General features: G+C 38.8%; 1 long non-coding RNA gene across 1 annotated transcript; it reads right to left on the bottom strand.

Moving 5' to 3' along the window:
- Positions 1–14,794: 14,794 nt before the first annotated feature.
- Positions 14,795–17,383, bottom strand: LOC140591011 (uncharacterized). Its single transcript, XR_011991898.1, has 3 exons — positions 17,257–17,383; positions 16,651–16,717; positions 14,795–16,508 (listed from the first exon to the last, which is right to left on the bottom strand). It is a non-coding gene; the product is annotated as an uncharacterized lncRNA (long non-coding RNA).
- Positions 17,384–17,672: the final 289 nt, after the last annotated feature.

Genomic DNA, 17,672 nt, shown 5'->3' with positions numbered 1-17,672 from the left:
TTGTATGTAAAATGCCATTTATACATGGATAATAAGACTTCAATATAGACACCATTAAATACCAGCAGTGCTGGGATAGCTGAATAAATATGTTGAATGTAGTCACTGGATGGAAGTTACAAGTATGTGCAATTGTTTGTCTAATGGACAAAAGTACTTGAGGCAGGTGTATGACAGCAGATAGGCAGTATAAAAAGGCAGTATATCCATGTTTTTTATGTTCAGTGTGCATGTATTAATTGATAATGAATAGATAATTTAAAAAGAGGGAAACACTCAACTAAGGGACGTTTGTGGACAGGAGTTGGTGGTGCTTTTATTTTGAAAGGGACGCTTTGTCCATTTCAGCATACGTTGCAAAATGCTGCCTGTTTTTGACGTCTGAAGGTGTGAAAAACCGACGTGTTGATTTTTTGCATGTGAAAAATCGACGTGTTTTTTAAGACGTTTTGGCCCCGTTGGCCTTCCATAAAATATCGCCGTCTATATAATCGCTTCGTCAGGTAAGGGAATTAGCCGGATCTTTGAGTTTTTTTTTTTTAGTGCGGCTATTTTAAAGGGGTACGTTGGTCTCGTTAGTTTTGCTGTCCTACGTCGGGTGCGCTAGTGTTAATTGTTTTTTTTAATGGTGGCAGTGTGTATCACAAATGCCCCGGGGTATGTGGAATTCCCGATAACGAGCGACTGCAGAGTGAAGCAGCTGAGTAAACGTACCTTGTTTATCCCTGGGGGTTGCGTCACAGCAAAACTACTGACTAGTCTGTACGGCACGTGGTAAAAGAATGTACAACCGTAATCTACTTAAGGCTTGATGGTTAACCTTGGGTTTTCCATAATGTATTAGCTTCATGCTACGAAGTCGGAATGCTGTTGTGATTATGCCTGTATACATTGTCTTTCATTTAGATTTGTATTTTTGTGACACTGGAGATTTGCACTTTACCTTTCCAACAGTGGATGGACGCCCGAGGTAAAAATAAAAATCTCATGTACTGGTTATGCATTCTTAATATTATGTATTTATTTATTTATTTTATTTTTATTTATGTATGAAATTAGTTTGTTACTGTTATTATGGTTTTTAATCACTGATTGGTTATTTTATCTGCTGGAGCAGTCTTGCCATTGCTGTTTTTGCCTCCATTATAAATAGGGTAGCTTCTGCTGGTGTGTAAGGTTCTTTTGATTTCTGTTTTGGTTCTTGTTTTATGGTTTAGTGAAACACCCCTCTCTGACTTTTTTCCCCCCTCGATATTCTGAGCTTCTGTTCCCTGCACACTTTTCTGTGGGCTGTGGCTGAATCTCTCCCTGAGCCTCAATCTCCTCACCTTATGCACCACTTCAACTAGCTCCATCTGGAAAAAAAAATGCACACCTTGCTTTTAATCTACTCATTGATTTAAAAACACATTGACATCATTGATACAGATATGCATCTAATCAATATTAAACCTACCCAAAGTATGAAAATCCTTAAGCAGTAAATGACAATTTACTTCATAATTGTTGTGTAATATAGTACCTTTTATAGTGTACATGTGTTAATTTTTGCCTTTCTGTTGGCTGACAGGCTCTGGGCAAACATGACGTTAAACCCATATTGGCCGAATGGCCTCCTCTCATTTGTAAATTTCTTATGTTCATAGCACTTCACCCTTCAGTGTTTGAATGTTGTCTTTATAACAAATTAAAGCAAATTTTTGTTAGGTAAAAAAAACAAAAACACTCCTCCCTGCAAGCAAGGAGGGGATCTGGAGCCTATGAGCACAGTGTTGGGAGCAATAGAGTGCCAACCCATCATGGGACGGCCATACCCACACACACAAATTTGGTAACTGCAGTTAGCCTCAGCATGTTTTTGGACTGTGGTGGGGGGGACTGGAGTACCTGGAGGAAAACCTCATGATGACAGAGGGAGAACATGCACACTCCAGAAATATAGAACCTTATTGTTTGCTGACCAGTGATCTTCTCTGCAAATTGCACCCTTCACTGTGATCTCTACTTAGGATGCCATGATGCGGAGCCAAATCAAACGGAGAATGCAACAATGGATTCAGTTGCAGCTGTGTAGAACTGAGCCACCAACACCTGTGACTACTGACTAAATGAAATTATACTATATTAAATTAGACTTACACAGTCATATTACTTTACTGACTGAAAGTTTTTGGTAGGACGCCCTTTTCCCTAAAACCACACATAAGTGCATAGAAATTAATGGCTAATCAAGTGCAAAAAACATTTATTGTGCACATTCTATTTCAATTCTAAAGGGTTGTGTGATACCTAGAACCTAAGGGTGGCACGGTTCACAAAACCCACGGTTCGGTTTGTATCATGGTTTTAGGGTCACGGTTTTCGGTTCTGTACTGTTCTTGTTATTTTTTCTTTTAATCTTTAACACTCCAGAAATGTACTTCAGCATATGATATATAGCTTAATTATCCACAATTTAGGATACAGTATTAAAAAAGTTATATCATGTAATCATGCATAAACTGAATTTGACTTGACTTAAAGCACATTATTAAAATTATTAAACATTATTAATCCCAGAACAGTAATAAAATAAAAATCTTGCCTTAACATAAATGCTAAAAGAATAGATCGCTTTAATCGCTATTACAGTTGGGTATGGGCATGCGGTCTTATTTAGAAAACATACAAAAAGAGACGCATATAATGTTTAATCATTCGTTTTGTATTTGTCCGGTCCACGGGGTTAATTTAATTGGGGATCGTTAAAATGATAGATCACCTATGTGCATTTGCGCTGATATGACAAGAAATTATTGTGCATTTTAACCTGTATATGCTAATTCGTACTTCATTTGCGGTATATAGGTTGAAATGCACGGTATTTTCTTCTCATATCAGCGCAAATGCACATAAAATACGTACGCATTTACACTGTCACAGCAATCGATTGCCGCACGTATCGCTTTTAAAGGTGAATGCGTACTTGCGTACCAGTTATATGCAGCCCTGTATGTGTTGTATAAATGATGATCAACATGTAACAATTATATTCAATCAACTGCTAAATTTATTTAGACAGCAACAACAAACAGAATGAAATAAAAAAAAAAAAACAATCAACACACTCATGTGCCAGTAATTTAATCTTTCTCATAACAGACAGCATTAACCCGGAGGCCCCGCTGGTCAACACAGGCATGTAAAAATAATTCCATGTCACGTGTTTCCTGTGGAGCTCCACTTTACGTCCCTTAAAATCATGTATTTCCTGTGGAGGTGACGTATTTCCGGTGGAGCTCCACTCTACAGGCGTCTGCAGCTGGACACTCTTGTATTCTTTCGCGTGAAAGGGAAACACACTGACGTCACATACGGGGCACGAGGCTACATTGCGCATGTCATGAACCGTCGAACCGTGCGACGCATGCATGCTCCGAACCGAGACAAGCGAACCAAACGGTTCGTTTTTTTTTCATGAACCGTGCCATCCCTACTAGAACTTATACCTTGTTGCTAAACATTTCAATTTTCACTTTGTTTTTTGTTGTCTTAAGGTGATAGCTTCCCTGTGGGAGATCATGACACAAAGTATATCCTAAAATTAATTAATATATTACATATGGTAGACAGGTGCTCCTCTTACATTTAGTTTAGTCCCTGGTGTTTTGGGGCACAGTATAATTTACAGCATATCATAAAGCTGGTCCAACCAGCTGGATTTTAGCTATTCATATCTTTATTGGGGCTCTCATTTCTTTTCTGTGGGCATAACCCCAATCCCAACTATGACAACCTTAACCCCAGTGGCAGTGCTGGAGAAATATTTTCGGCTGGGCAGCTGGTATCACAGATCAATTACTTTCAGCCCCTTGTTTTCTACAGTTTTGATGGGAACCATATCTTTTCCGAGGTAAAAGGTAGGCCTAACTGCTACTGTTATCTCCTTCCATCACTTGCTTGTCCTGTCATATGGAGCGCCTTTATCAAAAGCTTGTGTAAGAGTGGTTTGTTTTTGTTTGGTAACTGCCCAGCAAACATGAGACATCTCCCAGACGTGCAGACCATGACTATATGGGGTCGGTCATGGGCGTAAATCCCGGGGGGGACGGAGGGGACATGTCCCCCCCTATCCAAGGGTTGTCCCCCCAAAAAATTATATATATATATATAAAAAAAAAATCGCACTATCTATTGTGAAAAATATATGTATGTATATCTAAAATAATTCTGTAAGTAGAAAAAAAAACAAACGCAAAAAATGCATTTAGAAACAGTTAAGTTCCCCCTCCCCTTCCTCACAGTGGTTTGGCCAACTGCCTGCTTTCCCAGTTCATATCGCCTACTCCACGCACATGAGTACAGGATTGTTTTTTTACTCAGTTTGTTAACACCCCTACCAGGGGAGATGCCATTCTTGATCTTGTTTTGTCTAATAACCAGGACAGGATTGGTAAATTAGATGTTTTAGAACCACTTGACAGTAGCGATCATAACATGGTTAAATTTGAGGTTAAGTTTAGTGCCCGAAGAGCAAAGTCCAAATCAAAAATATATAATGTTAGGAAGGCTAACTTCAATTGTATGAGATTAAAACTAGAAACCGTGAACTGGATGGAGTTAAATAACAAAACTGTTGAAGAGGCATGGGAATTTTTTAAAAGCACATTATTGCAAGTACAAGAGGACTTCATACCTGTTTCTAGCAAGAATAAATCTAGGAAATTGCAACCTAGGTGGTTTAATAGGGACATAAAGTATAAAGTAAGGAGGAAAAGGGCTTTGTTCCAGAGATGGAAAATAACTGATGATGACATAATAAAGCAAGAGTATCTAAATCTACAGGCTGAATTAAAAAATGACATTAGACGAGCTAAAAGGAATGTCGAAAGGAAGATCGCATTGGAGGCTAAGGATGACGTTAAAAGTTTCTTCCAGTATTTTAACTCTAAAAGAGCTCTAAAAGCTGAAATTACTAATCTGCAGGATAGTAAGGGTCTTATAATTGAAAACGACATTGACATAGTAAATGAGTTCAATGATAGTTTTGCACGGGTATTCACTGTCGAGGACACTAGTAACTTACCAGTTCTTATTACTAATTCAACATCGTCTATAACTAATATATATATAACTGAAGCTGATGTTTTGCAAAGCCTAGCTAAGCTCAAAATAAATAAATCACAGGGCCCTGATGGCATCTTACCTATAGTGTTAAAAGAGATGAGGGATATTATTTGCCGACCCTTAACATTACTGTTTCAAAAATCCTTATCTGAAGGTGTGGTACCTTCTGATTGGAAGCATGCCAACATAACGCCCATTTTCAAAAAAGGGGATAGAAGTAATTTGTCAAACTATAGGCCAATCAGTCTAACTTGTATAACTGGTAAAGTTATGGAGGCTATAATCAAAGAGAAAATGGTAGATTACCTGGACTCAAATAACATTTTGAGGGATAGCCAGCATGGATTTAGGAGAGGTAGATCCTGTTTAACAAATCTGTTGGAGTTTTTTGAGGAAGCTACTCAGGAAGTTGATGATAAGAAGGCCTATGATGTCATCTATTTAGATTTCCAAAAGGCTTTTGATGTTGTTCCCCACAAGAGGCTCTCACTTAAACTCAAAGCGACAGGTATTTTAGGAACTGTAGCGACTTGGATTGATAACTGGTTAACGGATAGGAAGCAGCGAGTAGTTATAAGAGGCTCGATGTCACAGTGGGCCTGCGTTCATAGTGGGGTACCGCAGGGTTCAATTTTAGGACCACTTTTGTTCCTAATTTACATAAATGATATAGACACCAATATATACAGTAAACTGGTGAAATTTGCAGATGACACCAAGGTGGGTGGTGTAGCAGATACTGAACTAGCGGCTCAGCAGCTACAGCGGGATCTTAATTTAATTAGTGACTGGGCTGACACCTGGCAGATGAAATTTAACATAGACAAATGTAAGGTACTCCATGTAGGGAGCAGAAATATAAAGTACAGGTATTTTATGGGACCTACTGAAATAAAGGTAGCTGATTATGAGAAAGACCTTGGTGTGTATGTTGATGCTTCCATGTCTCATTCTCGCCAGTGTGGGGAAGCAATAAAAAAGGCCAATAGGATGTTGGGGTACATCTCCAGGTGTGTGGAGTTTAAGTCAAGGGAGGTAATGCTAAGATTATACAATTCCTTGGTGAGACCTCACCTAGAATATTGTGTACAGGTTTGGTCACCATATCTTAAAAAGGACATAGCGGCCTTAGAAAAGGTGCAGCGTAGGGCCACAAGAATGATTCCTGGTCTTAGAGGAATGTCATACGAGGAAAGGTTATTTGAGCTAAATCTGTTCAGCCTCAAGCAAAGGAGACTGAGGGGGGACATGATCCAGGTCTATAAGATTCTAACAGGTTTGGATGCTGTTCAACCGAATAGTTACTTCAGCATTAGTTCAAATACAAGAACTCGTGGCCATAGGTGGAAATTAGCGGGAGAACATTTCAAACTGGATTTAAGGAAGCACTTCTTTACACAGCGTGTAGTCAGAGTATGGAATAGTCTTCCTGATAACGTAGTGCAAGCTGAATCCTTGGGTTCCTTTAAATCAGAGCTAGATAAGATTTTAACAACTCTGAGCTATTAGTTAAGTTCTCCCCAAGCGAGCTCGATGGGCCGAATGGCCTCCTCTCGTTTGTATAGTTCTTATGTTCTTATGTTCTTATGAGTCAGGGGTGTGGCTCAATTAATGTTGAATTCCATTAAGTAGGGTATTTTATTCACTTTAAATAAAGCGATTCTCTTTAATGTAGTTGATGCAGACTCATTCATAAATTAGTTGCAGCAAAAATGCTGATTACCGATGTAATTTTCCATGAATCTGCTATATTAGCGATTAAAATATTACTTATCTAGTTAACGTTAGCTTGTTTACAATAGCTTGTTGCATAGTGCACTGCAACTAACACGCCAAAGCCGTTTCCCATGCATTGTTTTATTTGTGACGACTTGGCATAATGTTAACTTAACATTAACGGCCACAATTAGCATATTGTTTAGCTGTGCATTTACTAAATGAGCACTGTGCTACGTCCGAACTGACCCCACTGTATTTTTTTTGTATAATCAATATCTATTATGCATTTAAACAGTCATGTTTAAATTTTATTGTATGTTGATGGCTTGACTGTAAACAACATAACAAACAATGCAATAAATAGTTTTGAAGAAAAATCTGCTTTGTCATTAAACCTGAGAAAACCTTTGAAAATAACCATAATGACGCAGTCTCCATGCTACAATGATAATGATAGAAGCAAAGTTTTTCATTGTGGGGACATATCTTCATAAGTACAATTTGACTGTATTATTTGTGTCCCCTTCAAAAATTGCTCATGAGAAATTTAATATTTATTGTCCCCCCCTACTGTTAAATGAAATTTACGCCCATGGGGTCGGTCCATCCAGGACTATATCTGTACGTCTGCACGATGTGCAAATCAGGTTCAGTATCTGGACGTCTGACTATGACCTGTCTTCGACGTTGATATGTAGTTTAATATCTGAACGTCAAGGTTTTGGACATTGTCAATTCAATTTAATGCTCATGAATTCAACCCCCTTTGAATTAGGGCTGGTCCGAATACCATTTTTTGAGCTTCGAGTATTCGGTAGTGATCAACATCGAATATTCGAAGCTTCGGTGGGAGGGGGCTGAATATATTCTTATCTCTAATAAAGGCAGGAATCTCTCTGTGTGTGTCTGTCTGTTGCATTTTTATGTCGAGAACCGTTCATCCAACTGCTGCGGACGCAAGGGAGTGCAAAGTCGCATTTTTGTGTAATATGGATACAGGCAAGTCGCGACACTTTCAGAATGATTAAAATTTTAATAAATGACAGAACAGCACGAGCCGAAAGCCGGGCGCTACATGCGGCCCGGGCAGGGTTTATATTATTTAAGAACGAACACTGCACTATAATACAAAACAATAACAGGTCTGTTAGAGCAATACTTTAAATAAGGTAGCCCAACATTTATCAATTAACGAAGTTCAACGAATTTAATAAATAAAGAACACGGTAGCAGCATACTTTCAATAAAATCACACATTTTAATTAACGAACAGTTTAAATAAAATTAAATGAATTCCCTTATAGAATAAAAACAGAAAATAACTTGTTGTGCTGTAGTGGTAGGCCAGTTTCAAATCGCATATTTGATACAATGCCTTTGTTTTGTCTTCAGTCAATTTAAAGTGCTCCCACACAACTGAGGTCTTCGGCATTTTTTGTCTTCTCTTTGAGATAAAGTAAATCCATGGGCGTAAATCCCGGGGGGGACGGAGGGGACATGTCCCCCTCTATCCGAGGGTTGTCCCCCCAAAAAAAATTATATAAAAAAAAATCACACTATCTATTGTGAAAAATATATGTATGTATACCTAAAATAATTCTGTAAGTAGAAAAAAAAACAAACGCAAAAAATGCATTTAGAAACAGTTGAGTTCCCCCTCCCCTTCCTCACAGTGGTTTGACCAACTGCCTGCTTTCCCAGGTCATCTCACCTACTCTACACACACGAATCAGGTGTGTAGCTGCGGCTCAATTAATGTTGAATTCCAGTAAGTAGGGTATTTTATTCACTTTAAATAAAGCGATTCTCTTTAATGTAGTTGATGCAGACTCATTCATAAATTAGTTGCGGCAAAAATGCTGATTACCGATGTAATTTTCCACGAATATGCTATATTAGCGATTAAAATATTACTTATCTAGTTAACGTTAGCTTGTTTACAATAGCTTGTTGCATAGTGCACTGCAACTAACACGCCAAAGCCGTTTCCCATGCATTGTTTTATTTGTGACGACTTGGCGTAATGTTAACTTAACATTAACGGCCACAATTAGCATATTGTTTAGCTGTGCATTTACTAAATGAGCACTGTGCTACGTCCGAACTGACCCCACTGTATTTTTTTTGTTTAATCAATATCTATTATGCATTTAAACAGTCATGTTTAAATTTTATTGTATGTTGATGGCTTGACTGTAAACAACTTAACAAACAATGCAATAAATAGTTTTGAAGAAAAATCTGCTTTGTCATTAAACCTGAGAAAAACTTTGAAAATAACCATAATGACGCAGTCTCCATGCTACAATAATAATGATAGAAGCTAAGTTTTTCATTGTGGGGACATATCTTTATAAGTACAATTTGACTGTATTATTTGTGTCCCCTTCAAAAATTGCTCATGAGAAATTTGATATTTATTGTCCCCCACTATTGTTAAATGAAATTTACGCCAATGAGTAAATCACGATGTTGGCGTTGCCGCAAGGGCTAGTCATTTAAGCGCGAATGAGAACCGTTTCGCAGGGATCGATGTCACGTGTTTTTTTTTTTTTCCCCGAAAATTCGAATCTCAAAATGAAAACTCGAATGCCATCCCTCCAAACGAATATTCGAATATTCTGGTCCAGCCCTACTTTGAATTAAAAGGAATTAAAAAAAAACATACCATATGCTCCCTTGCATCATTTTCTGAAATAGTAAATGTAATCATGATCACATCTACAGTATACATCTACAATTCCACTTGTATATGGCATAAACTGTCTCATCACATTCAGAATTTTTACAGCCTCTAAATTCCATCCACTGACTGTTTTGCTTTGTATTTCCATATCCACTTCCCTCGCGGACACTTTCGTGCACGCGCAGAGCGCGGGATTTCAAAATCTGGCAACAGCTTGATGTGCGGTCGAACAAACATCCAGCTTGTTAAACCAGGTTAATGCTAAGTTATGTTCATGAATTTCCTTCATGTTAGCTTTTTTTGGTATTTTTTATAACCAACTTCAACCTGCTGTGGCTAGTTAGCTTGCTAACAGTGACTGAGTCCACCACTTAGCTAATGATAGTGACCATGAGGGAACAACAGTTGGCAACACTAACCAGCTACATAAGAGTTTTGTCAATGTTTATGTAGCTACAAATGTTGGCACCATGTTATAAGCTAGCTGATTAAATGACATCAACTAAACGAGTTAACATTATAGTTGTGAATAATTTTATATTATATGGCTTTTCAAATGCAATGTTCGGCTAGTTCCCAACGCTAACTGTCACTGATTCCATCATTTCAATGGTAGGTTTATTTTAACAGTGACAGATAGCACATCAAAAGGAAAATTGAAAAAATAACTTTAAATAAAAGATAGAAACTGATTTGCATTTCATTGAGCGAAATAAGTATTTGAACCCCTACCAACCATTAAGAGTTCTGGTTCCCACAGAGTGGTTAGACACTCCTACTCAATTAGTCACCCTCATTAAAGACACCTGTCTTAACTAGTCACCTGTATAAAAGACACCTGTCCACAGAATCAATCAATCAAGCAGACTCCAAACTCTCCAACATGGGAAAGACCAAAGAGCTGTCCAAGGATGTCAGAGATAAAATTGTAGACCTGCACAAGGCAGGAATGGGCTACAAAACCATTAGCAAGAAGCTGGGAGAGAAGGTGACAACTGTTGGTGCAATTGTTCGAAAATGGATGGAGCACAAAATGACCATCAATCGACCTCGGTCCGGATCTCACCTCGTGGGGTTTCAATGATTCTGAGAAAGGTGAGAAATCATCCTAGAATTACATGGGAGGAGTTAGTTAATGACCTCAAAGTAGCTGGGACCACAGTCACCAAGAAAACCATTGGAAACGCATTACACTGCAATGGAATAAAATCCTGCAGTGCTCACAAGGTCCCCCTGCTTAAGAAGGCACATGTGCAGGCCCGTCTGAAGTTTGCCAATGAACACCTGAATGATTCAGAGAGTGACTGGGAGAAGGTGCTGTGGTCAGATGAGACCAAAATTGAGCTCTTTGGCATTAACTCGACTCGCCGTGTTTGGAGGAAGAAAAATGCTGCCTATGACCCCCAAAACACCGTCCCCACCGTCAAGCATGGAGGTGGAAACATTTTGCTTTGGGGGTGTTTTTCTGCTAAGGGCACCGGACAACTTCACCGCATCAACGGGAAAATGGACAGAACCATGTATCGTAAAATCCTGAGCGACAACCTCCTTCCCTCTGCCAGGAAACTGAAAATGGGTCGTGGATGGGTGTTCCAGCACGACAATGACCCAAAACATACAGTACAGCAAAGGCAACAAAGGAGTGGCTCAAGAAGAAGCACATTAAGGTCATGGAGTGGCCTAGTCAGTCTCCGGACCTTAATCCAATAGAAAACCTATGGAGGGAGCTGAAGCTCAAAGTTGCACAGAGACAGCCTCAAAACCTTAGTGATTTAGAGATGATCTACAAAGAGGAGTGGACCAAAATTCCTCATAAAATGTGCGCAAACTTTGTCATCAATTACAAGAAACGTTTGACCTCCACTAAGTATTAAGTCTTTTTTGTTAGAGGGTTCAAATACTTATTTCACTCAATGAAATGCAAATCAGTTTCTATCTTTTATTTAAAGTTATTTTTTCAATTTTCCTTTTGATGTGCTTTCTGTCACTGTTAAAATAAACCTACCATTGAAATGATACTGTTCTGAGACTCATTTCTTTGTCATTGGACAAACTTACAAAATCAGCGAGGGGTCAAATAATTATTTCCTCCACTGTATATACTATAGCAACGGCAGGGCGCATATCCCAGCATGCCCCATGTGCAGTTGTAAATAGCCATTGTTGTGTTGTTGCTGTTATTGTTAATAGGTAATTCCTTATTGTTGCGCATATGTTTACCTGTATCTTGTGTGTACCCGGACTGATCCTCGTGTATAATTAGCTTACATAAATCTCCCACCGTGTATGCGTCTTACAGTTCGGCGTCTGACAACCTTGTGTTTTTTATATGTAATTGTGTTTGGTGCTTGTTGGGTTCCTGATGTAGTCTTTGTAAGGATTACTAATTATGAGCGTGTTTCCCCGGCAGGAGAGTCTCTGTGTCTCTCTGCTCCCGTGATGCCTTGGTTCGCCCGTCGCCAATACGTTGTTTAAATTAAAATTTTAATTGAAAGCATGGTGAAACTTCATTTATAAATTAATTTAGCCAAGAGGCACGATATACACGATGTCTAAAATTAGTCTGCTTTTGATATTATAAGACGTTGAAATGACGTCCATGATGACCGCATTTAAACTCATTTGAAACCTTGTATAGCGGTCCAGCGGAAGTCGTAAAAAGACGTCATAAAAACGTTCATTCTGGCTCCTCAGGGGACGTCTTTTATGACAAAGACATCGAAAAGACGTGGTTTAGACGTATCTTTGCGCAGTGGGTGTTGCCTCTGCTACCTGTGGTGTAGTAGTATAGATTTGAGTAGTAACGAGTAAGTAACAAATACTAGGCTGTAACGAATCGTTACGAGTATTCAGCCGTTCAAGGATTCGTTGCTGACAGTAACGAAATGACTGATCAAACTGCCCAATCGGCACTCGCCATGCAGACTGTTGTTTGCGGCAGTTCTGGCTGGCATGCAGTTGCAGCTGGTTTCCATTATCTGAAGCCTGCGCTCATTGCCTGCATGTTGTATGGCCCACATATGAGTCTGATGGGGCTGGATCACTGCACTGACCAGGGTAATTAGTCGCCCATCGCCGTTCTAATGACAAAAGACATGGGGAAAGAGTATTGGGTAACGAGTATTAAGTAACGAATACTGGATTTCGAGTAATGATTACTCAAAAGTAACAGATAACCACATCACTACTGTAGTGTGACTGCTCTCCTAGCCTCTATACTCTCGGCATACTGTTTCGGTTGTTGTCTCTTTAAGTGATTGAAAAGGTTTGTCGTGTTGCTGTCCGACTCGTGAACCTTTTCTCTGCAGACTCTGCAAATAACGATTGTTTGTTCCTTATAGTTTGGGTAAAAGCACACAATGTAATCTATACATGACCCAGACACACACACATGTCTGTAATTAAATCTTTGTGGGGACTCTCCATTAACTTCTGTGTGAAAAATTATAATTGCAACATGGCGACCTTAACCCCTACCCAGCCATAACTTTAACCATAAGTAACCAAACACAATACAAGACTTTTGGTATTTTTGCTTTTTTGATAGCATTCACAGATCTCTGTGGGGACCTGACAACAGAAAAAAAACAGGTTTTTACGTTGTGTCGCCACAATGTAATGTATACCTGGACCACAAGCACACACACACCTGGGGTGCATTTCTCGAGACCTTCTTAACAATACATTGTATAAGTTCTATCCTTAAGTTGTCTCATAACACTCTAATGTGTTTTCCAAAACATTCTTAGTAAAGTCTATCTTCCGTCAGATATTCTTTCGTAAGGTTGGTCTGAGCCTTTCTTAGCTGTTTCATCGCAGTTGTCAGCTCATGCTGCTCATTTTAAATAAGGGTAACATTGTTAAGGGTACAGTTTCAGAACCAAACATTACTTATCTAAAAAATAACTGATTGTTTGATGAAATGATTTTGTCTGATAAATAACTACTCCGTTAGGTTTCACACTTGCACAGTGAATTGGCCTCAGTAAGGTATGAATTCATAATGAAAGATAAGGAATTGATTATGTATTTATTTATTGGGAAGGAAGGGTGGAGGGTGGATGCATGTCACCCTATTTCTGACACCCCTGGAATGCACACACCTCTCTAAATGTGCCGAAGTCACAGTATATCAAAACTTTAGCTCCTGGGGTTGATAAGAGTCGACACTGCAGGTTAATTTACATACTTGTCTAATATATTTTCCCCAAAAAAGCACCTTGGAATAGTTCTTAGTAGTCAAAATTGAAGCACGTAGGACAGTCTCTTATGTGAAGACAGTAATGCAACTTTTCCTTTGGCTATTGGGCCGTCGCTTGTCCCTGTATTAATGACATACACACATATTGGTGCACGCAGGTGTTTTATAGAACAAATGAAAATATACTGGTGATACTATAATCTGGGGAGGTAGGTTCGTGCACCCAAGTGGTGAAAATCATATTTACAGTTAGATGATTCAATTTCTTCATATTCTATTTAATTTTTAGGTTTTTCCCAATTCTGATTAATGCAATATTTTGAAGGATTCCTGCAGTGTTACATTTAATAAAGAATGTCAAACAATTCCCGCATGGAGGGAATAATCAACTTTTAGACATCGATGTCAACCAATCAGGTGTTCCAGCGACTATTAAGGTCGCACTTATGAAGCTCTCTCTTTTTTACTTTTTTGATTGCATTCACAGATTTTTATAAAATTGAGGTTATCCAAATGGCAGCCTGAAAACTGTCCCCAAAAGTAAGGAAGTTTCAGGTTTTACCACATGTTGGGGACATTTTGGTCCTGAAATGTGATCTATGCAATCCCCCCCCCCACACACACACAATCACATACTATGGAAAGTTTAGAGATGACACTTCACTAATGACATGTTTTTGGACAGCCATAAAACTCAGAGGAGACCAACACATACAATTCAATTCAATTTGATTTATTTGAATATAGCACCTTTCACAACAGTCATCCTAAAGCATTTAAGATGGATGTTTTGTGATACATAAAACATCATCAGAGAGAGATACGGAATGGGAAAAAGGAAGGAAAGAAATTAAATAAAGAAATTCAGAAGACAAAGTACGAGAGGAACTAAAAACTCTCAAGTAAGGAGAAAAAAAAACCTCTGGGGGTCCAAAGTCAACTGGCTGCCCAACCCTCCTGGACATACTAACACAGGGGTTCTCAACCTTTTGCAAGCTGGTCCCCCCCAAAGCTGGCTCATTGCAGTTGGGGCCCCAGTGCCCCTCCCCCCCCCCCACATCCCAAACACAACCTTGCATAGATCGATAGATAGATAGATAGCCCTATATATATATATATAAAAAACTAAATACGACCTCACGTTTTATACGTTTGCAGCCTCTGCAACTTCCGTGCGTCATAAAAATTAATTCGGATGGTTCGATTTTCTGCATTTTTCGTATCCAGCAAATATTTTGAGGGGTGTTTTTGACAATTGAGAGCCACCAAATGACGAATATGAAAAACGAATACGACGGTTTCGGACAGGGTGCAAGGACCTTAAACTTTTGAGGCTTGCGCAGCTTCTCGAGGAGAAATCAAACAAATGAGCGCTGTTTTCTATAGTCTATGAGCGCAGCACACACAAATAAACTAAATTGACATACTGCAGTTAAATTTCAAAATGTGGTGTTTTTATATTTATAACATTTGAATACAGTTCAGCAACATACATCACACGACCTGCATGACGACCAAGAGAGCTGACAATTGACCATCACTTAATTTACCATCACCTCACGATTGAAAATGTGACACTGATTTCATATAACAGTTCAACAAACAAGTTAATAATATTAAGTCACTTACATTTTTGATGAAATAATGACCGTTTTGGTCTATTTTAGCAGCGAAAATAGATCCGATGAATCCAAACAAATCACAAATTTGCAATTATTTTTTCCAGTTTTTTTTCCTCCCATCCTGTAGCCTACTTGCGCCCCCCCGCGACAGTGTCCGCGCCCCCCCGAGGGGGCGCGCCCCACCAGTTGAGAACCACTGTACTAACATAACTGAAAACAGAAAAGAGCGGACATGCTTGCTAAAAGGTAGGTATAATCTGTGATTAAGGATAAAGACAAAGGCCCAATCCCATTTCTCCTCCCTTAGCCTTCCCTTCCGAAGTTGACTTGACAGATCGTAGCCACAAGGGGTAGGGCTTGAAATCTTTACCTAGGAATCAGGACACCACTCTCTTACGTCATCAGCAGTCGATCATTGCACATATGTTTCACACCTGCGGCTTTGCATTTGTTTGTAACAATGCTGGCTCAAGGTATGGCGTTATCGACTGCGTGCATTTTAATCATCATACTCCGCTTGATGAATACTCGCAGAAGACGTCTGCGACGCCTGCTAACGCTTGTGGATTTTTATGAGTTATCATTTAAAAACGACTCGTGTTTGTGTCAGCTAGAGTGCCTGGCTAAAGTTTTACCTGTCGGTTTACCTGTGTCACAATGTTCATAATATAATGTACCTAATTTTCATTGCTTAATGTATTTGGCATACTATTTCCTTTTATAAAAGTGACTTTCTGTACATGTACACAGCGATTAACATACAAATTAGAATAAACATATTATTTTATGTACCGTTTAGCAAATGCTATCCAAACGCCGCATGCTTATAGTGCATCGCGCTACAATACAATTTTCTTTTACCTCAACTTTTTTAAAAGTACATGTGCTATATGTGTGCGGATTATTTGTTTTATTGCCCTGTATGCATGAACACACAGAACATTTTAAAGGTAAAATCATTTGTTTGCTCTGATACCATTTAGGTAGCTTTAATGAAAGAGGAGTTTCAAGTTAAGTAATGTGTATCAACCAGTGGCGGATTTAGCAATTTTGGGGCTCAAGGCGAACATGGATATGGGGCCCTCTGCATTATGTGCTTTTTTTTTAAGGCCTCCCTTAAACTTCTCTTCACTCGTCATCCCAGAGCAATCTTATCCAGATGTCTAGAACAGCCCTGTAGAAAAAAAAAACAACTAAACATATTAACAGGGTAACTAATGCATTACCTTTAAAATCTTTTCACAACCAAATGTTTTTTCTACAATTAGAAAATACCTCATTGTCAGTTCACATATCTGATATCACAGATCAGTTACCTTTTTATTCCAGCATGATCAGCAGATTAATATTTGATGATCGGCCTCTGTCTTCTATGTTGTTTCACTAAAGTAAGAAAACCCATAACAGGTAAATGGAGCGACACAAATAATACTTATTAAAATTATTACCTCTTATCTTTATCCCTGCCTTCCCTTCTTTGCTTCTGTATTCAGTCTGTTTGGTTTTATGTTTTCTTCTTTTTCTTCTTCTGTCTTTTTAATGCTTTTATTTATATATATTTCTCTTGCTCCTTGACTGCTTTCTTTCCCTCCTTCCAATCTCCTGCTTCTTTTCTGTCATCCTTATATTTACTTTCCTCTTATTTTTGCATGTTTTCTCTACACCTTTCCCCTTCTCCTTTATTTATTTTTTGTTTATTTGGATCTCTCTCTCTCTCTCTCTTCTCCTTTGTCATTCTGTCCCTTGCTGTCTTTTAACTTTCTCATCCTCAAATGTTATTTTCATGTTTTTTCTTTTCTTTGCTCATCAACAGAAGTAGTGCTGCTAGTGACAGCAGTGTCATCTTGCCCGACTTTGTTGCTATCACCATTATTAGGGTTGTTAGTACCTATCTGCTGCACTGGTGTAAAAAATGCTGTTACCTTTGGCAAGGACTCTATCAATTGTCTGTTCTCCTCCCATTTTTCCGTTTTTCTGCACCACTTGGGTAACTCCGTTTCATGATTGTAGTAGTACGTCTCCCGCTCCTTAATCAGACTGCAGTGAATAACCTTCCGCTTTCGTCACACGGAATGTACCATTGCAGGGTGTGTTGGGGGAGTGGATTTTTAATAATTTCAGACGTTAGTTGTAAGTGCTTGCTAAAAATACTTAGTACGACTTAAGTCATGGGGCCCTGGCAGTTCGCGGCTCTAGGCGCTCGCCTACTTTTGCCTAATGGTAGCGCCACCTCTGGTATCAACAATCGGGGGTGAGTTTCCCAAAAGTATCGTAGCCAAAAAACTACATAAAAAGGACTTTGAATGCTCTCTCTCTGAATAAATACGTTCTTAATTCT

This window comes from Paramormyrops kingsleyae, chromosome 5 (assembly GCF_048594095.1).
Source record: "Paramormyrops kingsleyae isolate MSU_618 chromosome 5, PKINGS_0.4, whole genome shotgun sequence".
NCBI classification, from domain to species: Eukaryota; Metazoa; Chordata; class Actinopteri; order Osteoglossiformes; family Mormyridae; genus Paramormyrops; species Paramormyrops kingsleyae.
The sequence above is the reverse complement of the archived record's forward strand: the minus strand, read 5'-3'. Positions and strand labels throughout refer to the sequence as shown.